The sequence below is a fragment of the Procambarus clarkii genome, chromosome 7 (genome assembly GCF_040958095.1).
Source record: "Procambarus clarkii isolate CNS0578487 chromosome 7, FALCON_Pclarkii_2.0, whole genome shotgun sequence".
Classification (NCBI taxonomy): Eukaryota; Metazoa; Arthropoda; class Malacostraca; order Decapoda; family Cambaridae; genus Procambarus; species Procambarus clarkii.
This window is the reverse complement of record NC_091156.1, coordinates 49,346,610-49,369,724: the sequence shown is the minus strand read 5'-3', so window position 1 is coordinate 49,369,724 and position 23,115 is coordinate 49,346,610.

Genomic DNA, 23,115 nt, shown 5'->3' with positions numbered 1-23,115 from the left:
CTCCCGACACCACCACCACTCCCAACACCACCACCACTCCCAACACCACCACCACTCCCAACACCACCACCACTCCCGACACCACCACCACTCCCAACACCACAACGACTCCCAACATCACAACCACTCCCAACACCACCACCACTCCTAACACCACCACCACTCCCAACACCACCACCACTCCCAACACCACCTTGAGGTTACCTTGAGGTGCTTCCGGGGCTTAGCGTCCCCGCGGCCCGGTCGTCGACCAGGCCTCCTGGTTGCTGGATTGATCAACCAGGCTGTTGGACGCGGCTGCTCGCAGCCTGACGTATGAGTCACAGCCTGGTTGATCATGTATCCTTTGGAGGTGCTTATCCAGTTCTCTCACCACCACCACTCCCAACACCACAACCACTCCCAACACCACAACCAATCCCATCACCACCACCACTCCCAACACCATCACCACTCCCAACACCAACACCACTCCCAACACCACAACCACTCCCAACACTACCACCACCCCCAACACCACCACCACTCCCAAACCACAACCACTCCCAACACCAACACCACTACCACTCCCGACACCACCACCACTTCCAACACCAACACCATCACCACTCCCAACACCACCACCACTCCCAACACCACAACCACTCCGAACACCATCACCACTCCCAACACCACCACCACTCCCAAACCACAACCACTCCAAACACCACAACCACTCCCAACACCACCACCACTCCCAACACCACTACTACTCCCAACATCACCACCACTCCCAACACCACCACCACTCCCAACACCATTACTACTCCCAACACCACCACAACTCCCAACACCACAACCACTCCCAACACCATTACTACTCTCAACACAACCACCACTCCCAACACCACAACCACTCCCAACACCCCTACCGCTCCACCCACCACAACCAATCCCAACACCACAACCACTCCCAACACCACCACCAAATCCCAACATCACAACCACTCCCAACACCACAACCACTCCCAACACCATAACCACTCCCAACACCACCACCACCACATCCCAACACCACAACCACTCCCAACACCACCACCACTCCCAACACCACCACCATTCCCAACACCACCTTGAGGTTACCTTGAGGTGCTTCCGGGGCTTAGCGTCCCCGCGGCCCGGTCGTCGACCAGGCCTCCTGGTTGCTGGATTGATCAACCACGCTGTTGGACGCGGCTGCTCGCAGCCTGACGTATGAGTCACAGCCTGGTTGATCAGGTATCCTTTGGAGGTGCTTATCCAGTTCTCTCACCACCACCACTCCCAACACCACAACCACTCCCAACACCACAACCAATCCCATCACCACCACCACTCCCAACACCACCACCACTCCCAACACCAACACCACTCCCAACACCACAACCACTCCCAACACCACCACCATCCCCAACACCACCACCACTCCCAACACGACAACAACTCCCAACATCACCACCACTCCCAACACCACCACCACTCCCAACACCACCACCACTCCCAACACCACCACCACATCCCAACACCACAACCACTCCCAACACCACAACTACTCCCAACACCACAACAACTCCTAACACCACCACCACCACATCCCAACACCACAACCACTCCCAACACCACCACCACTCCCAACACCACCACCACTCCCAACACCAAAACCACTCCCAACACCAACACCACTCCCAACACCAACACCACCACAACCACTCCCAACACCACCACCACTCCTGACACGACCATCACTCCCAACATCACAACCACTCTCATCACCACCACCACTCCCAACACCACCACCACTCCCAACACCAACACCACTCCCAACATCACAACCACTCCCAACACCACCACCACTCCCAACACCACCACTACTCCCAACACCACCACCACTCCCAACATCACAACCAATCCCATCACCACAACCACTCCCTGGTTGATGGGGTTCTGGGAGTTCTTCTACTCCCCAAGCCCGGCCCGAGGCCAGGCTCGACTTGTGAGAGTTTGGTCCACCAGGCTGTTGCTTGGAGCGGCCCGCAGGGCCACGTACCCACCACAGCCCGGCTGATCCGGAACTTCTCTTAGAAAACCGTCCAGTTTTCTCTTGAAGATGTCCACGATTGTTCCGGCAATATTTCTTATGCTCGCTGGGAGGACGTTGAACAACCGCGGACCCCTGATGTTTATACAGTGCTCTCTGATTGTGCCTATGGCACCTCTGCTCTTCACAGGTTCAATCTTGCATTTTCTTCCATATCGTTCACTCCAGTACACTCCCAACACCACCACCACTCCCAACACCACAACCACTCCCAACACCACAACCACTCCCAACACCACCAACACTCCCAAACCACAACCACTCCCAACACCACCACCACTCCCAACACCACTACTACTCCCAACACCACCACCACTCCCAACCCCACCACCACTCCCAACACCACCACCAATCCCAACACCACAACCATTCCCAACACCACAACCACTCCCAACACCACCACCACTTCCGACACCACCACCACTCCCAACACCACAACCACTCCCAACATCACAACCAATCCCAGCACCACAACCACTCCCAACACCACCACCACTCCCGACACCACCACCACTCCCAACACCACAACCACTCCCAATACCAACACCACCACAACTCCCAACACCACCACCACTCCCAACACAACCACCACTCCCAACACCACCACCACTCCCAACACCACCACCACTCCCAACACCACTACCACTCCCAACACCACCACCACTCCAAACACCACAACCACTCCCAACACCAACACCACTCCCAACACCAACACCACCACAACCACTCCCAACACCACCACCACTCCTGACACCACCATCACTCCCAACATCACAACCACTCTCATCACCACCACCACTACCAACACCACCACCACTCCCAACACCAACACCACTCCCAACATCACAACCACTCCCAACACCACCACTACTCCCAACACCACCACCACTCCCAACATTACAACCAATCCCATCACCACAACCACTTCCAACACCACCACCACTCCCAACACCACAACCACTCCCAACACCACCACCACTCCCAACACCACCAACACTCCCAAACCACAACCACTCCCAACACCACCACCACTCCCAACACCACTACTACTCCCAACACCACCACCACTCCCAACCCCACCACCACTCCCAACACCACCACCACTCCCAACACCACAACCACTCCCAACACCACAACCACTCCCATCACCACCACCACTTCCGACACCACCACCACTCCCAACACCACAACCACTCCCAACATCACAACCTCTCCCAGCACAACAACCACTCCCAACACCACCACCACTCCCAACACCACAACCACTCCCAATACCAACACCACCACAACTCCCAACACCACCACCACTCCCAACACCACCACCACTCCCAACACCACCACCACTCCCAACACCACCACCACTCCCAACACCACTACCACTCCCAACACCACCACCACTCCCAACACCACAACCACTCCCAACACCACCACCACTTCCAACACCACCACCACTCCCAACACCACTACTACTCCCAATATCACCACCACTCCCAACACCACCACCACTCCCAACACCACAACCACTCCCAGCACCATCACCACTCCCAACACCACCACTACTCCCAAACCACAACCACTCCCAACACCAACACCACTACCACTCCCGACACCACCACAACTTCCAACACCAACACCATCACCACTCCCAACACCACCACCACTCCCAACACCACAACCACTCCGAACACCATCACCACTCCCAACACCACCACCACTCCCAAACCACAACCACTCCAAACACCACAACCACTCCCAACACCACCAACAAATCCCAACATCACAACCACTCCCAACACCACATCCACTCCCAACACCATAACCACTCCCAACACCACCACCACCACATCCCAACACCACAACCACTCCCAACACCACCACCACTCCCAACACCACCACCACTCCCAACACCACAACCACTCCCAACACTACCACCACTCCCAACACCACAACCACTCCCAACACCACCACCTCTCCCAACACCACAACCACTCCCAACACCACCACCACTCCCAACACCAACACCACCACAACCACTCCCAACACCACCACCACTCCCGATACCACCACCACTCCCAACACCAACACCATCACCACTCCCAACACCACCACCACTCCCAACACCACAACCACTCCCAACACCAACACCACCACCACTCCCGACACCACCACCACTTCCAACACCAACACCATCACCACTCCCAACACCACCACCACTCCCAGCACCACAACCACTCCCAACCCCATCACCACTCCCAACACCACCACCACTCCCAAACCACAACCACTCCAAACACCACAACCACTCCCAACACCACCACCACTCCCAACACCACTACTACTCCCAACATCACCACCAATCCCAACACCACCACCACTCCCAACACCATTACTACTCCCAACACCACTACCACTCCCAGCACCACGACCACTCCCAACACCATTACTACTCCCAACACCACCACCACTCCCAACACCACAACCACTCCCAACACCACTACCACTCCCAACACCACAACCACTGCCAACACCACAACCACTCCCAACACCACCACCAAATCCCAGCATCACAACCACTCCCAACACCACCACCACTCCAAACACCACAACCACTCCCAACACCACCACCACTTCCAACACCACCACCACTCCCAACACCACTACTACTCCCAACATCACCACCACTCCCAACACCACCACCACTCCCAACACCACAACCACTCCCAGCACCATCACCACTCCCAACACCACCACTACTCCCAAACCACAACCACTCCCAACACCAACACCACTTCCACTCCCGACACCACCACCACTTCCAACACCAACACCATCACCACTCCCAACACCACCACCACTCCCAACACCACAACCACTCCAAACACCATCACCACTCCCAACACCACCACCACTCCCAAACCACAACCACTCCAAACACCACAACCACTCCCAACACCACTACCACTCCCAACACCACTACTACTCCCAACATCACCACCACTCCCAACACCACCACCACTCCCAACACCATTACTACTCCCAACACCACCACCACTCCCAACACCACAACCACTCCCAACACCATTACTACTCTCAACACAACCACCACTCCCAACTCCACAACCACTCCCAACACCACTACTGCTCCATACACCACAACCACTCCCAACACCACAACCACTCCCAACACCACTACTGCTCCATACACCACAACCACTCCCAACACCACAACCACTCCCAACACCATAACCACTCTCAACACCACCACCACCACTTCCCAACACCACAACCACTCCCAACACCACCACCACTCCCAACACCACCACCACTCCCAACACCACAACCACTCCCAACACTACCACCACTCCCAACACCACAACCACTCCCAACACCACCACCTCTCCCAACACCACAACCACTCCCAACACCACCACCACTCCCAACACCAACACCACCACAACCACTCCCAACACCACCACCCCTCCCGATACCACCACTATTCCCAACACCAACACCATCACCACTCCCAACACCACTACCACTCCCAACACCACAACCACTCCCAACACCAACACCACCACCACTTCCAACACCAACACCATCACCACTCCCAACACCACCACCACTCCCAACACCACAACCACTCCCAACACCATCACCACTCCCAACACCACCACCACTCCCAAACCACAACCACTCCAAACACCACAACCACTCCCAACACCACCACCACTCCCAACACCACTACTACTCCCAACATCACCACCAATCCCAACACCACCACCACTCCCAACACCATTACTACTCCCAACACTACTACCACTCCCAACACCACGACCACTCCCAACACCATTACTACTCCCAACACCACCACCACTCCCAACACCACAACCACTCCCAACACCACTACCACTCCCAACACCACAACCACTCCCAACACCACAACCACTCCCAACACCACCACCAAATCCCAACATCACAACCACTCCCAACACCACAACCACTCCCAACACCATAACCACTCCCAAAACCACCACCACCACATCCCAACCACTCCCAACACCACCACCAATACCAACACCACAACACCACAACCACTCCCAACACTACCACCACTCCCAACACCACCACCACTCAAAACAACACTACCCCTCCCAACACCACCACCACTCCCAACACCAACACCACCACAACCACTCCCAACACCAACACCACCACCACTCGCGACACCACCACCACTCATAACACCATCACCATCACCACTCCTAACACCACCACCACTCCCAAACCACAACCACTCCCAACACCACCACCACTCCCAACACCTCTACTACTCCCATCACCACCACCACTCCCAACACCACCACCACTCCCAACACCATAACTACTCCCAACACCACCACCACTCCCAACACCACAGCCACTCCCAACACCACTACCACTCCCAACACCAACACCACCACAACCACTCCCAAAACCACCACCACTCCCAACACCACCACCACTCCCAACACCATTACAACTCCCAACACCACCACCACTGCCAACACCACCACCACTCCCAACACCACAACCACTCCCAACACCACCACCACTCCCAACACCACCACCACTCCCAACACCACCACCACTCCCAACACTACCACAACTCCCAACACCACCACCACTCCCAACACCACAACCACTCCCAACACCACCACCACTCCCAACACCACCACCACTCCCAACACCACAACCACTCCCAACACCACCACCACCCCCAACACCACCACCACTCCCAACACCACAACCACTCCCAACACCACTACCACTCCCAACACCACAACCACTCCCAACACCACAACCACTCCCAACACCACCACCAAATCCCAACATCACAACCACTCCCGTTGCAACCCGTTCTCACACAAGACAGCACATATATGACTTAATGCTTATAGTTAATATGTTGAATATGAATTAGTAAATATGTGATATATTCCCAATTACTTTTTTTTCCAAGGCCCAAACTCTTCCTCACGTACCAACTTGCGTCTCACAGTACCCGTCCGTCAACCTAGATAGCAGAATAGTCGTGATTGGTTCAATTATAAGGAAAATTGTACTTTTCAGGTCCCACATGGGTTGTGAAATTTACCTACTATTGTCCATGCTCTTAGAATATTATAGATCAGCTACTTCCTATTGAAGGTTCGTAGTTTTGTTTTGAGAAATATTAGTTGTTCTTAGTAAATTATAATAAGCACTAAAAATTATTACATAGAATAACAGTCCTTCACCAATCAATATTATATACCATAGTTGGTGCTTTACAAATCTTTAAAGGATGTTTTGTAGGAACGCTAACAGAAAACGATGGTTCATTGGAATGTCTATGGGGTAAACTACTCTAAACAAGATGGTATTGTGTCTACTATACCAACTACAGGATCGGTATATTGTCCACTACCACCTGTTTGGTGAGTAAGGGGTGCAATACCACCCACAGGATGGGTATGAGGGTCACATCCACCCAGAGGATGAGTATGGGGATCACATCCACCCACAGGAAGGGTATGGGGTCCAATACCACCCACAGGATGAGTATGGCGTCCACTACAACCCAACAACCCACAGGATGGGTATGGGGCTCCAACCACCCATAGAATGGGTATGGGGCTCCAACCACCCATAAAATGGGTATGGGGTCCAATAACACCCACTGGATGTGTATATGGCGTCCATTGCCGCGCATCGAGCTCGAAAACCGCAGCATTCATCTCAGAACCATGCCTATTTCATGCAGATTCCTTAATAAACGTAAAAGTTTTATATGTCACAAGAAAGATAGAAATATAAGCATCATTCTAAATACCTTACCATGAGCATATTTAAATTTAAACCGAAGATACGTGTACTTTTATAATAGCCGAGCTCCGACCCCGGACAGATCGATCGACCGAGCAACTCACTCTCAGAACAATGTTTATTTCACGTGAATTCGTTAGTAAACATATATGTTTTATATGTCTCAAGAAAGACAGGCATATAAGCTTCACTTTAAACACTTTACTATAGACATATTTAAATTTCTAATGAAGATTATTGTATTTTAAAAATTACGGAGCTCCCACCCCGTACAGACTGAACGACAAAGCAACTCTCTCTCAGATCAATGTTTATTTCACGTAAATTCGTTAATAAACACAAATGTTTTATAAGTCTTAAGCAAGATAGAAATAAGAGCTTCATTTTAAATACATTACAATAGACATATTTATAGCTCAAGTGAAGATACATATGTTTTTATAGTAGCGCTCAGTAGCTTGTCGGGCATGGAGTGCAGACGCCTACGCACTTGCCGATATATTGTATAATTAACAAAGATACGCTAATAAAGCCTAAAATCTTATATGCCTCCAGAAAGACCGATATATGAACATTATTATAATTGCACCAAATGAAATATATCATGTTCGAGAACAAAGATATATCAATTTTAAATTAAGTTTCGACTCTCTCTCGGGTGAGAGAGATGGGGCGACTCTCGCCCCATCTATTGGAGATTCTGTGCACTAAATACCCAAAGTTACTCAAACCCTCCTAGCATTATTTAAGTAATGAAGTAATATGGTATATTTACTCACTATAATGTGGGTGCTGAATGCAGAACATGAGAAAACATATATTTACTCCAAACTAATATAATTTCATTATGAAATAAGTAGCATCAAAGAAAGTCGATGGTCCAAGCAGCAATGTTGTGGAGCGACTTATCCAAGATATATCGTTGTTTGGAAAGTGTTTGTTGGCATATCCAGTTGTCGCACTTCTCTGCTCAAATTATCACAAATTTAAATTATAATGTTAACAAGTAGAATACGTATTTTTAATAAAATCTAACATAACTAGCCAGAAAACATTTAACATTAATTAAAAAATATATGTTTGGAAGTTAAATCGACTTCATAGGACAATGGTTTTGTTATATATACTCGTTATTCGTTGACATGCGTTCGCTACTTAAACTACCATGTACTGTACTTATGTAAAATCTCCCATGTCTCTTCGCTCATCTCACCGAACCCTACAGGCTCTGTGATATATTGTTTAATTAATTGAGATTCACAAATAAAGCTAATAATTGTATATGTTATCAAAAAGGCAGAGCTTATTTTAGTTCATTTATTATGCACTCCATTCCCATCCTATGGACGATAGTGGAGTGTTACAGAGGCACATAATGGGCTCAGGGAATGAGCCCCACAATTCATATAGCCAAGGAAGTTATAATCTTGATAAGCTAGTTACAAAAGTCAATACACATTGTCACATCAACAATGGGCTCGAGTCCGACCACAAGTACAGTTTATAATTTAAGCAACTGATTTATATGGAGGGCTAGTGTCACAATTGATATGTTTATCCTACACATAACCCCCTCTCCCCCATCCAATGGGCAGCGGTGGATAGGTTACAATCAATTTTTTTTTGCGTTTTATTCAGAGATTAGGTCTTATTAGGTGAGGAAAGATATTCATATTTTAAAGAAGGTTTCTTGGCTCTCCATTAGTAACAAACTTACACATTGATGGAAAATATACAACCTTTTGAAAATCAATATTAGTTTGATCTAGATATTGTAATTAACGAAAGTATTTATGTCATCAGAAAGGTAGAAATATAGGATACATTTAAAATCCTTTGTCATAAATATAACTGAAGTGAAAACGAAGATATATGCGTTTTGATAGTTACTTGATGGCTTGCTCTGAGAGTGTGAAGCCCTGCACACCAGCCAATAAATTGTATAATTAGTTTCCATATATTTTAATTAATCTTAAAAATCTATATGTCAGAAGAAAGGAAGATGTAGCCGTTAATGTGACAACATTTAAAAAAATATATATATTAAGTTAAATAAATAATACCACCTTATTGCCGGTGTCCGGACACATGAAAATTACCTAGGTATCAGTATCCAGCCAGGCGGGGATCACAGGCTGCACAATACTGATAAATTTATGTAATGCACTACTTGTGGTCGATCTCGAACCCATTTATGATGTGACGACTTATAGTGAATTTTGTAACTAGCTCATTAAGATTGTATCATGCTTAGCTAAATGAATTGTGGGGTTCGGTCCATTCATTTTCTTTCTTTATTATGCACCCCATAATACCCATCCTGAATGCAGAACATGAGAAAATATATATTTACTCCAAACTAATATAATTTCATTATGAAATAAGTAAATAAGTAGCATCAAAGGAAGTCGACGGTCCAAGCATCAATGTTGTGGAGCGACTTATCCAAGATATATCGTTGTTTGGTAAGTGTTTGTTGGCATATCCAGTTGTCGCACTTCTCTGCACAAATTATCACAAATTTAAATTATAATGTTAACAAGTAGAATACGTATTTTTAATAAAATCTAACATAACTAGCCAGAAAACATTTAACATTTATTAAAAAATATATGTTTGGAAGTTAAATCGACTTCATAGGACAATAGTTTTGTTATATATACTCGTTATTCGTTGACATGCGTTCGCTACTTAAACTACCATGTACTGTACTTATGTAAAATCTCCCATGTCAAGTTCAAGTTCAAGTATGTTTATTGAGATAAGCAATAAATACATCTCAAAGGGATAGAGTAGCTTAGGCTATTTCTACCCCCCTCTACTTCAAGTCCCTCAAGGGGCGCACAAATTCTGTGAGTACAAATAGACAAATAACATTACAAGAATCCCATTTAATCTCCCATGTCTCTTCGCTCATCTCACCGAACCCTACAGGCTCTGTGATATATTGTTTAATTAATTGAGATTCACAAATAAAGCTTATAATTGTATCTGTTAACAAAAAGGCAGAGCTTAGTTTAGTTCATTTATTATGCACTCCATACCCATCCTATGGGCGATAGTGGAGTGTTACAGAGGCACATAATGGGCTCAGGAACTGAGCCCCACAATTCATATAGCCAAGGAAGTTATAATCTTGATAAGCTAGTTACAAAAGTCAATGCACATTGTCACATCAACAATGGGCTCGAGACCGACCACAAGTACAGTTTATAATTTAAGCAACTGACATATATGGAGGGCTAGTGTCACAATTGATATGTTTATCCTACACATAACCCCCTCTCCCCCATCGAATGGGCAGCGGTTGATAGGTTACAATCAAGTCGTTTTTTGCGTTTTATTCAGAGATTAGATCTTATTGGGTGCGGAAAGATATTCATATTTTAAAGAAGGCTTCTTGGCTGATGCTCTCCATTGATGGAAAAGATACAACCTTTGAAAATCAATGTTAGTTTGATCTAGATATTGTAATTTACGCAGTTACCTGATGTTATTCTTCACCTATATCTTTTTCTGGTTAATCCCTATTTACATTATGCAGTTCAGGTTTCGTCGCCAGACTATAGTTTTTAGTTTAGTTAATTTATCACATAATGGGTTCAGGGACTGAACACACAATTTATTTATCTAAGCAAGTTACAATCTTGAGGAGCTAGCCACAAAATTCATAACACATCGTCACATCAACAACATGGGTTCGAGATCGACCACAAGTACAGTTTCTAAATTAAGCAAATGCCATATGTGGAGAGCTAGTGTCACAATTGATATGTTTGTCCTGCACATTTCCACAGTGGTTTGCTTGGGTTCTTTTAATTATCTTAGATATCATTGAAGAGAACCTCCAAGGTACTATACTGTATATATGCTGGTAAGAAGTATAATTATCCTGAGAAATCGTGTAAATTATGTTGTACGAGTGCTTCCAGTTAAGTAACATAGTTCATTTGTGTGCGCGTGCTTGAAGAGGAAATGTTATCCACCCCCCTCCCCCATTGTAAATATTTGTGGGTTTCAGACCATACGACCGCGGCTTACCCTCGCCGCGGTCGAGGGTAAGAACACCGGATGTATACCCAGTATTACAAGTAAACATTAGCAATAACAATTATGGAAAGTTCCTTCACCTGTACATAAACAAGAGAGTGAACTTCAGTACCCACATACAACACATAAGGGGATGCTCTGAGAGAGAGAGAGAGGGGGAGAGTAAAATTATCCACTGAGGTCTGATTAAGTCCTTTTGGGGACCTTAATCATTATGACGTCCAATGATTAACGCAAAGTGAAGCGTATTCAGATGGTATATTGACAACATTCAGCATATCTCATAATGACCTAGTAGTACTTGGTGCACAAATACCTTTTCCAAACTAATCGCAAAACATAATTAAACACAACTGTACCGTACAGTGTTATATATTTATTTCAGTTTGAACAATTTTTAACATTAACATTCCAACATTCATTTTAGCAAGTTCTCTCAGAATGACGTGTGGGTTAGCAATGTCAAAGGCTGACTTAAGATCTAGGAAAGTGGTATATGACCTATCAGTATGCAGGGTGAGGAATGTGGTAATACAGTGATGTACACTCTTTCCATGCATAAAGCCATATATCTGGGGAGACAACATATTAATAATTTTGTAAAGGAGACGGTTGAGAACCATCCTCTCAAGACACTTGTAGAGACAACTAGTGAGGGAGATTGGGCGAAAAGCACTCGGCTGGTGAGGTTTAGGAATGGGAATAATATCACTGTTGGTCCATGACTTAGGAAGCTCCCCAGTTACATAGCTCATATTATACAATTGAAGAAAGGTATTCCCTGGAACTAGCAGAAGCATATGCAGTATGCCGTCAGTAACTCCATCCTCCCCGGGTGATGTAGCTTTGCCTTTATGTAGAGCAGAATCTAGTTTGTATTCAGTAAAAAGCATGTCACAGTCATCCTCTTGATGAAGCATGAAGTCAAGGAACCTTGCCCTATACCTTGAGGTTACCTTGAGGTGCTTCCGAGGCTTAGCGTCCCCGCGGCCCGGTCGTCGACCAGGCCTCCTGGTTGCCGGACTGATCAACCAGGCTGTTGGACGCGGCTGCTCGCAGCCTGACGTACGAGTCACAGCCTGGTTGATCAGGTATCCTTTGGAGGTGCTTATCCAGTTCTCTCTTGAACACTGTGAGGGGTCGGCCAGTTATGCCCCTTATGTGTAGTGGAAGCGTGTTGAACAGTCTCGGACCTCTGATGTTGATAGAGTTCTCTCTCAGAGTACCAGTTGCACCTCTGTTTTTCAACGGGGGTATTCTGCACATCCTGCCATGTCTTCTGGTCTCATGTGATGTTATTTCTGTGTGCAGGTTTGGGACCAGCCCCTCTAATATTTTCCACGTGTAAATTATTATGTACCTCTCCCGCCTGCGCTCAAGGGAGTACAGTTTTAGGCTCTTTAGTCGGTCCCAATAGTTTAGATGTTTTACTGAGTGGATTCTAGCAGTAAAGGATCTCTGCACGCTCTCCAGGTCAGTAATTTCTCCAGCTTTGAAAGGTGCTGTCATTGTGCAGCAGTACTCCACTCTAGAGAGCACAAGCGTTTTGAAAAGTATCATCATCGGTATAGCATCTCTAGTGTGAAAAGTTCTTGTTATCCAACCTGTCATTTTTCTTGCAGTTGTGACGGCTACTTTATTATGTTCTTTAAAGGTAAGGTTTTCCGACATGAGTACACCCAGATCCTTTACATTGCCTTTTCGTTCTATGTTATGATTTGCCTGAGTTTTGTACGTGGTTTCCGTTTTTATATTTTCATTTTTTCCATAGCGCATGAGCTGGAACTTATCTTCGTTAAACACCATATTATTTTCTGTAGCCCATAGAAAGACCTGATCTACATCTGACTGGAGGTTCGCCGTGTCCTCTATGTTGCCTACTCTCATGAAGATCCTAGTGTCATCTGCAAAGGATGATACAGTGCTATAGGTTGTGTTCTTGTCTATGTCCGAAATGAGGATGAGAAAAAGTACTGGAGCAAGCACAGTACCCTGGGGGACTGAGCTCTTCACGGTTGATGGGCTGGATTTTATTTTGGTATAGGACTATTACACATTGGGTTCTGTTGGTCAGGAAATTGTAGATCCATCTGCCTATTTTTCCGGTAATTCCTTTTGAACGCATTTTATGTGCAATAACACCATGGTCACATTTATCAAAAGCTTTTGCGAAATCTGTGTAAATTACATCCGCGTTATATTTGTCTTCCATAGCATCTAATGCCATATCATAGTGGTCCAGCAACTGCGACAGGCAAGAGTGCCCTGTTCTGAAACCATGTTGTCCGGGGTTATGGAGTTGCTGTGATTCCATGTATTTTGTGATTTTACTTCTTAGCACTCTCTCAAAAATTTGTATGATGTGCGATGTTAGCGCTATCGGTCTGTACTTTTTTGCCTCTGCCTTATTTCCTCCTTTATGAAGTGGTGCTATCTCTGCTGTTTTTAGTATATCGGGAATAACGCCAGTATCTAGGCTTTGTCTCCACAGAATGTGGAGGGCCTGCGATAGTGATTTTTTACAGTTCTTTATGAATATGGAGTTCCAAGAATCCGGGCCTGGTGCAGAGTGCATAGGCATACTGTTTATGGCTTCTTCAAAATCCAGTGGGGATAGGGTGACGTCTGATATATGATTTGATGTTGGTATCGTATCCATGAAAAATTCATTTGGGTTATCAATCTTTAGTGTGTTTAATGGCTCGCTGAAAACAGAGTCGTACTGCGTCCTCAGTAGCTCGCTCATTTCTTTGTTGTCATCGGTGAAAGTTCCATCTCCCTTTCGCAGGGGCCCGATACTAGATGTGGTTTTTGATCTTGATTTTGCATAGGAGAAAAAATATTTCGGATTTCTTTCTATTTCACTGATGGCCTTTTGCTCTCTTTGCCTCTCCTGGGTTCTGTATGATTCTTGTAGCTTCCGTTCAATTGTTTCTATTTCTCTACCTAATAGAAACTATATCAGTATATCTATCATTTAATTCATTCTGTGAGGGTAGAGGAAGACTGTCAAAGCTGGAAGTCGTGGCCCAAGCACCAACAAGCTCATTTGCTCTGTGCAGAGGATTAGGGTACGAGATCTCTGCAGCATTTTTCCCTTTGATCTTGTTGATATCCTTCCATGCCCGACTTAGTGGCGTGTGAGAATTGAGACCACGGACAAAAGTTTCCCAGTCTGTCTGCCTCAGCTCCACCATACGTTCCCTGGCCTTAGCCAGAGCCGCTTGAAAGAGCCGAAGCATTTCAGCAGTGCGGGTCCTTCTATACGCTAGTCCAATTATTCTGGCAGTGCGTTTTAGTGTCTGCAATTTAGAATCATTATAATAAACATAAGTGCTATGACCAGTGTAATTTGGGTTACGTGGCCTGGACGATGGATCAAGTGATTCTATAAACTGTTCGATAGTTCCTGTGAGCTCATTGTTAAAATCTTCAACTGATGAAGGCTCAGATGAACTGCACCAATCTGACACATGAGCAACAAGATTGCCTCGTTGATCGATGGGCACAGCCAGCCTCTTCCGCTTGAACACTCCACCAGGGAGGATAGAGCCTCCAATGCTTACAGTGGCTAATATGGCCAGATGATCAGACGCCATAACTGGCACTATTAACGAGGCGCACACGGTGTGGAAGACGTTGAAACCGAGACATAGATCAAGAATACCTCCGTAGATATGCGTTGGTTCAAGGTCACCCACAATCTGTGCATCATCGTGACTACCTAATAGTGACACCAGTTGGTTGCCGTTATGATTACTGAACTGCGAATTACCAATATTCCTATAGCTAGCGTTATAATCACCTTTAATGATGGTAGGCTCAGTCTGAATACAGATAGGAAGGTCAGCATAATTAAAGTTACAAGGAGTTGATTATTTAGTACATAGTTGTTTTTCTCTTTAACTGGATGATAGAGGGGGAGTCTTTAACGTGATTGGGAATACATACATACATACATACATACATACATACATACATACATACATACATACATACATACATACATACATACATACATACATACGTACATACATACGTACATACATACATACATACATGCGTACATACATACATACATACATACATACATACATACATACATACATACATACATACATACATACATACATACATACATACATACATACATGCATCCATCCATCCATACATACATACATACATACATACATACATACATACATACATACATACATACATACATACATACATACATGCATGCGTACATACATACATCCATCCATCTATCCATACATACATACATACATGCATACATGCATACATACATACATACATACATACATACATACATACATACATGCATGCGTACATACATCCATCCATCCATCTATCCATACATACATGCATACATGCATACATACATACATGCATACATACATACATACATACATACATGCATGCATACATACATACATACATACATACATACATACATACATACATATCATACATACATACATACATGCATACATACATACATACATACATACATACATACATACATACATACATACATACATACATACATGCATACATGCATACATACATACATACATACATACATACATGCATACATACATACATACATACATACATACATACATACATACATACATACATACATACATACATACATACATACATATCATACATACATACATACATGCATACATACATACATACATACATACATACATACATACATACATACATACATACATACATACATACATACATACATACATACATACATACATACATACATACATACATACATACATGCATCCATCCATCCATACATACATACATACATACATACATACATACATACATACATACATACATACATACATACATACATACATACATGCTGTGACGGTAACGCGTTGGTGTTCGGCTGTTTAAGGCTAGGGGTATGGCCTCGTCACATAGTTATAAAAAAAAATAGAAAACTGGAACTTCGTCTGTGGTAAGGTAAGGAGAAGACACACAAAACACAAGTAAACTTTAACAATGAAATTTTAATTACGTTAAATAAATCAAAACATGAAAATAATGCACAAACAAATATGTATAATAAAATCAATGAATCAAAATAATAAGAATACTTAAATGACACAATGAAAGTTACGTTAAGGCAAAATAATAAGAAGTGCAACACAAAAGTTAAGTGGGAGGTGCTGGAATATTGGCTTAAAGCCACCACCTCTCTCAGTACACGCTAACGTCTAGCTGGGAGGAGTGCTGGCTACGAAAGCACGGAACATTCTGAGGACTGATGTTGGGGCGACCCCAGACATCAGGTAGTATTGGGGGCGAGTGCAGGTGCAGCCAGACCGGCGACCAATCAGCGGAGCCGTAGCGATCAACGGGTAGTTTGGTGGTTGGAGTTCGAACAGGTGGCTGGATGCATACGTTTCTGCTCACCCTGGCAAGCCTTGCTGGTGCTGGTGTTGTTGTCGTTGTTGGACATTTCTTCCATAGTCTTTTTATATAATTGTGAAGACGTAATTTTGGAGGGAAGAGCAGGCTCAATCTCTTGAAGGAGATTATCGTCACAACTCTCCCCCGAAGCCTGCGGTTCTGGAAGAAGTACGTCGTTATGTGGTGGAGTAATGGATGGAGTCGCTTCTACTTCATAAACTCTGGAGAGGGCATCGGCTATGGTGTTGTCAGAACCCTTGATATAGCGGATCTCCAGGTTGAAGTCTTGTAAATACAGAGCCCATCGTAGAAGACGCTGGTTGGTGAATTGGGCTTGATGTAGGAAGCGGAGAGGGTTGTGGTCTGAGAAGATGGTGGTAGACCTGGCGCCTTGTAGGTACGGAGCGAAGTGTTGGAGGTTCAGGACGATGGATAGTAGCTCCTTTTCAATAGTGCTGTAGTTCCTCTGGTGTGGTTTCAGTTTGTAGCTGTAGTAGCTGACAGGTAGAGCCTCCTCGCCTCGTAGTTGCATCAGGACACCACCAACGCCGGTACCACTGGCGTCGACATGAAGGACGAAAGGCTTGGTGATATCTGGAGAGGCGAGAATGGGGTTAGAACAGAGGAGGAATTTGAGTTGTTCGAAAGCAACGGTTTGCTGCATGGTCCAATTATACCGTTGCTTGGGACTGGTTAATAGAATTAGAGGTGTGGCGACTGTACTGAAATTCCTCACAAACCTACGGTAGTAAGAGGCAAGACCAAGGAAGCGCAGGAGCTGCTTCCTGGTGGTAGGCTGTGGATACTGTAGGATGGCTTGAGTGTGTGAGTCTAACGGAGCTATGCTGCCACTCCCAATAACATGACCCAGATAACGCACTTTACCTTTCGCGAAAGTGGACTTGCCCAGGTTGATGGTGAGGCCGGCTGTCAGGAGCTTGGAGAACAGACGTCGCAGCTGGAGCAGATGTTCACTCCAGGAGTTGGAGGCTACGACGATATCGTCCAGGTAGGCGTATGTGTTATCCAAGCCCTGGATGACACGGTTGACAGCTCTTTGAAAGGTGGCCGGGGCATTACATAGTCCGAAAGGAAGGCGTTCATATCTGAAAAGTCCAAAAGGAGTGATGAAGGCAGATATCTCTTTAGCGCGCTCCGTTAGACACACTTGATAGTACCCCTTAAGCAAGTCCACTTGGGACAAGTACTGGGCACTACCAATGGCATCAAGGATGTCATCTATCCTTGGCAAGGGGTAAGCATCCTTGACAGTGACAGAGTTCAGTTTTCGATAGTCAGTGCACAACCGCACCTTACCTTGGGGTTTGGGCACCAAGATACAAGGTGAGGCCCAGGGGGACTCACAAGGTGTAGCCAGTCCATGATCCAAGAGGTATTGCACCTCAGCACGCATGACTTCCTTCTTGCTCGGGCTGATTCGGTAGAAGGGTTGACGAATCGGCCGGGTGTCGGAGAGCAGTTGGATGTCGTGCTGGGTAACATTACACTCTTGGGGATCATCTCTGAACAACTCTTGATGTTCTCTGAAGATCTTGACGAGAGGTGCACTATGATTATCCTGAAAGTATTTGGGAAGATCATTAAGGATTTCGGAATTAGAAAGCGCTGACTCCTTGTCAGTGCTTTCGGGAGGAGAAGCTGGGAAGGTTTCACTGTGGATGTAGGGTTCTGTGAATGTGGAATAATTAGTCAAGACAGTGGGAGGAGTACCATTATATTGCTTCAGGAGGTTGACGTGGCACAGCTGGGTCTTCCGCCGCCTATCTGGAGTCTCTATCACATAATTATTATTATTCCTGCACTCTTTGACGCAGTAGGGTCCTGAAAATCTGTTTTGTAAAGGTGAACCTGGGATAGGGAAATAAGCAAGGACGAAGTCTCCCGGCTTGAATTTTCTTACTTTGCTGGTCTGGTCGTAATGAGTCTTCATTCTCACCTGGGCTTTCAATAGATTATCATGGGCAAAGCGGTGGACTCTCTCTAGAATGTGCTGAAGGTTTTGAAGAAACTGGGGCACATTCTGATGCTCACTGAAGGTGGCATCTCTGAGAGAGTCTTTGAAAGCCTTAAGGGGAGTACGGCACTTACGGCCGTAGAGCATCTCATAAGGAGATACTCCTAGGGACTCATTGGGGAGACTTCTGAAAATACACATTATAAGGTCAATCTGCTTATCCCAATCCTTCGAGGTTTCACTACAAAACTTTTTCAAGAGTGCTTTGATGGTCTGATGACTACGTTCAAGAGAACCCTGTGAAGCAGGATGATAGGGGCTGGACAATACCTGTTTGATGTTGAACTCCTCCAGTGTCCTTTTGAAGAGATCACTGGTGAAGTTGGTGCCACAGTCACTTTGAATCTCCCTGGGAAATCCGTATTGAGTGAAGATCTTCAATAGATGTTTGATAACCGTAGCAGCCGTGATGTTCTTCACTGGAACTGCTATGGGAAATCTGGTGGTAGGACACAGGATGGTTAGGATGTAGGCGTTACCTGAACTGGTCCGAGGTAAAGGACCAACACAGTCTATTATGAGTCTGTGGAAAGGTTCCGCAGGCACCTGTATGGGAATCAGTGGTGCTCTGGGAATGGAGACGTTCGGTTTGCCTGCCATCTGACATGTATGACACTGTTTTACGTACTGTTTGACGTTATTTACCATACCTGGCCAGTAGTAGTCTTGGCGAATCCCATGGTAAGTCTTGTTGAAGCCGTAGTGGGAGAATGCTCCGTGGGCCAGGTGTAGAATAGTGGGCCGCAGGCTGGTGGGAATCACAAGTTGTTCGATGTTGGCCCAATCGTCCTCCTCCTTCAGTTTACTGGGTCTATATCTGCGGTAGAGCAAGTCGTTCTCTAGGAAGAACCCAGGAATACTGTCGGGTTGAGTCTCAGCCTGGAAAAACAATGGTGTTAAAGTAAGATCTTCCCTCTGCAACTTACGGAACTCCAACTTGGTCAGATGCGGGGGTAGTTTCTGAGGGTCTTGAGGGACAGCGGTAGCAGTAGAGTCAGCTGGCTGTGGACGTGCGGCTTGTGCACGGGTGGTCACGAGAACCGGAGGAGAAACTTTATCACTCTCTTGAACCTCTGCTGGAACATACTCGAGAATAGGATTACTTGGCACAGAGTTACACACCTGGGGTTTGTCCATGACGATCAGGTTGGTCGGTTGCAGGTCTTCTGCCAAGTCGTTGCCTAGGAGAAGTTGCACTCCAGGCATGGGAAAAGGCTTTTCCCTGACGGCGACTTGGACTTCCCCGTTCACGTAGGGACAATCCAGGTGGACTCTGGCGAGAGGGTATGGAGTGGTAGCAGTGAGGTCAGTGATGAAGACTGTTTCCCCGGTGTGGACTATGTTGGGCACAGCCGACTTCAAGATGATCGATTGTAGAGCCGCTGTGTCCCTCAAGATCTTCAATTTGAAACGTCCCTCCGGATTTGAACCGTTGGCAGAGACAGTTCCAGTATACAGGTGGTTACTGAAAAGAGAAAGATCATTAACATCAACACCAACATTCATCACAGGCTTACCGGACTTAGGAGGAGTTGGTTTGGGTCTTTGTTGGTCAGTGGTTCCCTTGTATTGAGACTTACCACATTTGTCTATGGTATGTCCATAGAGTCTACAATATTTGCAGTACAGTTGTGAACCAGCTTGATCGGGGCTCACCTTCTCGTAACTGTACCACGACTTCTTACTGGAGGATGGTTCAGGTGTCAGCCGGTGGATGAGGCTGTAAGTGTCAGCCGACTTAGCACACTTCAGGTAGTCGGTTTCTTCTTTATCTGCTAAGTAGAGGCGGACAGGAGGCGGCACACGTCTCAAGAATTCTTCAACAAGCATCAGGTTCACGAGTTCTGTAAAAGTAGAGACATGTGCTGCTTCCAGCCATTTCATGAAATACCTCCGTTTCGTGTTAGCAAACTCGAGGAAGGTAGTGGTACTTGCCTTCAGGTGGTCACGGAATTTCCTTCTATAACTTTCGGTGGAAAGTAGGTAGGCGTCTAACACTGCTTGTTTCAGAGTGTAGTAGTCATTCTCAGACGCCAAAGTACTGAGTGTGACTGCAGCTCTACCTGTAAGATGGACTCTGAGAAGTGTTGCCCATTGGTCGACAGGCCAACTGAGTTGATTAGCAAGGGTTTCAAAGGTGGTAAAGAACACATCAACTTCTGCTTCTACAAAGGATGGCATTAACTTACTTGCATGTGATATATTAAAACTGACGGGAAGATTGGCAGTAGCTTGTTGGCGTTGAGTGAAGTGTGAAGTTTCCAAGGCGATTTCACGTTGACGACACTCTAGAGCCAGAGTCGCTTGTTGCTTGTCATGTTCGCGTTGTATTTCCAACTCGCGTTGTTTGGTTTCAAGCTGTAAGCGTTCCCGCTCCTGGAGTGTTTCAAGCTGTACTCGTTCACGTTCACGGAGTAATGCGACCTCGCGTTCGTGTTCTTCTCTCCTCAAAGCAGCTTCACGTTCTCTGAGGGTGATTTCTCGTTCTTGTTCTTCTCTTCGTATGGCAGCAGCTCGTTCTTGTTGTTCGAGGGCTTCCCTTTGCTGCTCACGTTCAATCTTGGCCAGCTCTAGTTTAAGTTTCATCGTTGCCAAGTCAGTTTTATCTGCAATATAGTAAGTTTCATGAGTTTCAGAGTCTATCTTACCTTGCTCTAAATAGTAATCCAGCAACAGGTTGTGTAGGTCATTTTTGTTGGCTTGGTAGGGAACTTCTAGTTGATACTCATGTGCAAGAGTTTGTAGTTCAGTCCTCTTGGCACGACTCAAAGTCCCTATTTCACCTGCTGGATTTGCACGGAAAGTTTGGAGACGAAACATGGTGAAATTAGCAAATAAAGGTACACGAATGTTCAATAATGAAATGTCAGAAACAGGACAACGTGGCAACTGGTACCTATCCTGTGTGATCTTTAACAATTAACGTTAAGTGAAAGATATTAAATTAAATCAAGGGCGCAGGAAATCTTGTACCCGGTACTCATGTAAGAGAATAAGGGCAAGAAAATCCTACTAACAAATGAAACAAAGTTTCGAAAACAAATGAAACAGTTAAATGCTTCAAAAGTAAAATTGGTAGTCCAAGGATGTAGGCATACCTTGCCAAGTCTCTATAGGACATAAAGCAAGTTTTTCCCACTGAATTTAATATGATACTTACAGAATTAGCGAACTTTTGTGCTCTGAAAAAATAAGCTAATTCCCTACCGTTGTATGTATCATCATCTCTGACTGACGTGTAGGGGTGCGAGGTGTCAACTGGTGACGAGAACTGCTGCTGAGGTCCCAATTCAGCAACTAAAGTTCGAGCTAGAGGAACTATGGCCCTCTTTGTCCTCCTACAGTCAGATTGCAGAAGATTGGGTACTCTTGACCCGGGGCAGACCACAGTACCAGGGTACCAATATGATGATCTGTCAGAATGAGAAATATTCAAGGGACATAGATGGTAAATACGAGTAATAACAAGGAGGGAGAGATGACCAATCAAGAGTATGACTGCGGCCTACAGTCACCACGTAATCCAAAGTTGTCTCACCTTCACTATATGTTACTCTCGTAATGCACAATACACCGCACCTTATAAAAAATGAAATTGAATGAA